The following is a 4955-nucleotide window of genomic DNA, read 5'->3' on the forward strand; positions in this document are numbered from 1 at the left end:
ATTCCTTGGTCATTCTCATAAGGACAGCCCTACGTTAACCATACTAATGAGAGATACCACAATTTCAGTCTCTCTCTCTCGCTCTCTCTCTATATATATATTTGACCTTGTGTTTTTCCTTTTGATATTTGTATCTTGAAGTTAATGTCTATATGACATTCTTAAAATAACTATAATAATAACAACAGTGTCATGTAAGGCTCTGGATCTCCATAACCAGACAACATGGCTCTGGTTCAGATAAGGATGAAGACACAACCTCAGCTGATGAAGCAAAGCTCACACCCTCAGAGATCCTGACACACTTCACGGATGATGAGTTCTTTTGTTCCATGGAGTTGTCTGAGTGCAAAGGATACAGACACCCTCCAGGGTTCATTCTGTTTTCTTCATAAATTCTCCAGTTCAAGTTCCAAGTGATTCACTGGGTCAGGTTTCAGAGCCCAGGATGGGACACCAGGTGAACAGCATACCCTCCTCCCCCAGGAAGGCTGACAAGGGGCCCAATTTCCTTTGGGAACATGATGCACCACTCCCCAAGCTCCTAAACAATTACACTCCCTTCTCCATTTCTCCTCCTCACAAAGGGCACTGCACCCTGTTACAGCTCTCAGGCTGTGTTTACTTTTAAATATTTTCTAATATTGGAATGTGGTTCACAAAAGAGAATAACATGAATACCCACAAAGCATTCTTTCAAAATTTCAAAATATTATTTTCCCATTGTTTAATTAAAACAGGAAATAAAAATGCACAGAAAGCCCCTTCCACTAGCAAGTACAATTCACTGGGGTGACTTAAAGAAGAGCAGGAAATAAAACACATTCTGATGATCTGTTATTTCCATAATCAAAGTCTTGAAACTTCACACACATGCAAAGAAAGAAACACAAACAAATGTCTCAGTCTGGCATCTCAGAAAAGTCTGAAGTGGAGTGACATGGACAGATGATGAGGTTGTGGTTGTTGGGTGAGGCTGGTGGCACAGAAGAAGGGGCTCTGCCAGCTCTCCACCTGGGCCTCACCTGTCCCCCGCCAGGAACCTGCTCACAGCCCTGACCTGTCACAACTGTCACATGCGAGGCCCACAGCCAACCCTGGAGCCTGCTCTGCCCACATCCTCCTGCAGAACACACTCCACTTTCCTCCGGGACCTCTGTCAGCTCTCCCCAGACCTGGAACTGCCCTGTCTGCTGCAAAGCTCCAGGATTCCCACCCCCACCTTCTTCCAAAATTACACTGGCCCAAGGCTTTCATGAGAAAAGTAGAAGGCTACTTAATGAATGGTTAACACCTACTTTCCTTTTCTGTCATATTTCTCTGCACTTACCTTCCTACCTGTGCACACTATAAGTAACATATCAATGGAATATGAATGTGCTCTGAGATCTGAATCTTTCACTCCAGCCTTCTGAGGACTCCTTGTGCAATAAAATACCATACCCCATGATGGGGAGGGGGGTGGTTAAAACTATTATTACAGAATAATACAGCTCAAATCACCTCATTTTTATTTGCTCTTCATTAGGCAGAAAGTTTCTGTGTAAAAGGCCTTTCCATAGATATTGCCTGCCAGAAATTTCATAAGGAGGAAACAGAAATTCTGTGGGATAACCTCACTCACCCCAGGGCTCCTGACACCAAGCCCCCTTGAGACAACTCTGCCTCTATCCAGGAGAATTCCCAAAGACTCTCCCTTGACTCCACCACCAAAGAATCTACAGAGAAAATACAGCATATCAAAATATCTAGATGATACACTTAGTAAAACTAGAAAGTTAAGTTCAACTTTTAAACAGTAAAAGCTTATTTTGAATAATCTTGAATTTGCCCTCAACCCTAATTGCAACTCTTTTGATGAAAAGACTAATCAATTACGAAACATCACTTTTGACAAATGACATTATCAAGGTCAGTATTTGACAACAAAAAACCACCTAACTCTAGATTTTGGCCACTCAACCATATCCAAGGCCCAATTGAATAAACACTGTTAGATAAAGGAAAGTATTATATGTTAAAAACACACAAAAAGTAAATCTCACCTTCCCTTTTAAATAAAAGTGATTTCCTAGGAAACATACTCAGATTACATTTTGTAAGCAATAAATGAACAGAAAAAAGGGTATTCCCTGCAATGCTCTACCTGCAGGGAAACTAAGTAAGTCTTGCACCAAATCAGAATGCTGACAACAACTTAAGTCTTACTTCATTGCTCAACTAGAGGAAAGAGAAAAGCCCCAAGGTTTTTGATTAATGAAAAATTTTACCTCTATTCCTGACATGGATGTGACATTGCGCCCAATGTATCTGCTGCTTTCTCTGAACGCTGATGTCCTGTGACAAGCTACATCACTGGCTTAGATGCTGGTGTTTAAAACTTCGGGTTTTGTGGAGCCAGAGAAGAGAAGTGTTGTTAGCTGGGCATAGGTAGGTACCTGCAACCTATGTCCTGCACACCTGCTTCAGTTTTTGGAAGAAGGGGAAACACATACTTGTCTCTTAAGTAGTAATTATCTTCATTCAAAATGTACACCAATGACATTGTCTTTCTTGGAAAGGTGAAATTACTCTCCCAAAGGAACACCTCACCTCACCTGTTCATGCAACTTATTTGGGGTCTGGTTTACTCCAACTTCCAGGCCCCCACCTTGAGGATGCTCCTGCATGATCCTGACAGCACATTGCCATCATCCCTGGGGACATTGAGCACAATGCTGAAGTTGGGGGACTGCTCTAGGACTTGTTGCCACCACACCTGTGCCTAGAGTGGGGCAGGAACCTGGAGGACCATCATGCATTATCTTGACAGCCCATTCCCACCATCCCTGGGGGACAGGGTGCACAATGCTGAAGCTGAAGGACTGCTCTGTGGCTTGTTAACACCACACCTCTGCCTGGGGGAGCAGGGACCTGGAGGGCCCTCCTGCCCAATCCTGACAACCTATTACCACCATCTATGGGGGACACGGGGCACAATGGTAAAATTGGGGGATGGCTCTGGGGCTGTTACCATCACACTTTTCCCAGGGTGGGTGGGGTGGGCAGGAACCTGGAGGACCCTCCTGCATGATCCTGACAGGCCATTACCACTATCTCTGGGGGACATGGGGCACAATGCTAAAGTTGGGGGACAGCTCTGAGGCTTGTTGCCACCATACCTGTGCTGGAGAGAACAGTGGACACCCTGCTGAACTTGGGGTGCTACTGAAGGTCCATAACCTGCACTATGCCAGGGGACAGGGGGGCACCCCACTGAAGTTTGGGACTGTGTACCATCCTTAGGTGCTCTCTTCCCAGGGAACACGGGAAACCCTGACATGTCCTCAACCCATTCCACAAAACCTGGGGTGAACAAGCATCCTGGAATTCATGGATCTGGGGGATACAGCCAGTCAATGGACATCAGGCAGAAGAGACTTTCAAGGGGGAAAAAAATATCTCATCTGAGTTCCCAGCATTAGCTCATTCCATGCACCCTTCCAGTATCCCTGCCTCCCACCTGGGGCTGACCCTACCCTGGGACCCCCCACCCCAGCCCACAGCATGTACTTAGCCAGCAGGGAATTCTGCAGGTCAATCTCACTTTCTTCTGCCCCACCTTTGCATCCCAGGGCAGATCGGGGGCCACCCACAAAGAGGTAGCTCCACCCTCACCCAGTGATTGGTCAGGGAGGGTTATGCCCTGAGCCTACTGGATGGGGCTTCTACCTGCACAAACCACCCACCCTTAAACTCATGCCTCCCTGCTACTGCAGGTGGTCCTGGAGGTGCCTCCTGCCCCAACACCTGGCTGGGCCATGCAGGAACAGGCAGAGTTTTCGGCACCCCCTCCCCCGCCGCCACAGGGCCCCTTCTATGGATCCCTCTAGCTGCACACCACTCTCAGCTGCCCCTTCCTTTCCTGAACCAGCTCTGCCTGTGGATCTGTGCCTGGCTCCCAGCAAGGTCAGCTGTTCTCAGACCTGAGGCTTGGGCTTTAGGAAATGCAATGGTTTCCCACATTTCCAAGGCAATTTTTTTTTTTGGAATGAGAACTAAGTTTATTTGTTCATTTCTTGCATTGAAGTATTCCTTGATGACAGTCTTTGCCTGAGACTCTTTGCCATAGTCCTTAACCACCATACAACTGCAACCAACCACTTTACGGGGTTTTCCCTCTCTGTCAATTTTACAGAGACCTACCCATTCCCCTACTTTCTTGTTGTCATCAACCTTGATTAGGTTGACTTGGTGTTCAGCATAAAGGGCCTCCATCAACTTGAGATATATAGGCTCATCACAGTTGGATGCAAGCACACAAAGATGGGCTTGGTCCTTGTCTAAGGATTTGACAGCTTCTCGAATTCCACGTGCTAGGCCATCGTGGATGAGGGCGGTCTTCAGCAACTCTTATAAAGCAGTATTAACGACCATTACACCTCCAGCAGCAATGCCTTCCTCAGCCATGGTGGTAGATTATGAATGTAGCCGGATCTTGACTGCACCCTAGCCTCTGCCTCTGCACGACTCGGTGGTGGCAGGGAAAAAGCTCCAAGGCATTTTTAAGACCCCAAAAGTAATGCTCTAAGTGGGAAGAGCTGCACGTTTTGGTCTCACCCATGGACTGCATAGTGCTTCTTAGACCTTCAAAGCATCCTTCTAGGATGAGCCCATATGTGCTAGAATATATATACATATGCTTGGTTCTTCAGGAAAGCTCCAGGATGACCAAGAACAGCCAAGACTCTGTGCTGTTGGAGTTGTGAACCAGGAACATTTTTCAGTTAAAAGGAAAACACATTGTGGGGCACCTGGGTGGTTCAGTGAGTTAAGCCTCTACCTTTGGCTCAGGTCATGATCTCAGGGTCCTGGGATGGAGCCCCTCATCAGGCTCTCTGCTCAGCGGGGAGCCTGCTTCCCATTCTCTTTCTGCCTACTTATGATCTCTCCCTCTCTGTCAAATAAATAAATAA

The 4955-nt window shown here is 46.6% G+C and overlaps 1 pseudogene across 1 annotated transcript; it reads right to left on the bottom strand.

Moving 5' to 3' along the window:
• Positions 1-2626: 2626 nt before the first annotated feature.
• LOC309843983 (small ribosomal subunit protein eS12 pseudogene) lies at positions 2627-4508 on the bottom strand (annotated as a pseudogene). The gene is made up of 2 exons: positions 4063-4508; positions 2627-2764 (listed from the first exon to the last, which is right to left on the bottom strand). The product of its transcript is annotated as a small ribosomal subunit protein eS12 pseudogene (transcript).
• Positions 4509-4955: the final 447 nt, after the last annotated feature.

Source organism: Mustela nivalis (genome assembly GCF_964662115.1).
Source record: "Mustela nivalis genome assembly, chromosome: 11".
Lineage (NCBI taxonomy): Eukaryota > Metazoa > Chordata > Mammalia > Carnivora > Mustelidae > Mustela > Mustela nivalis.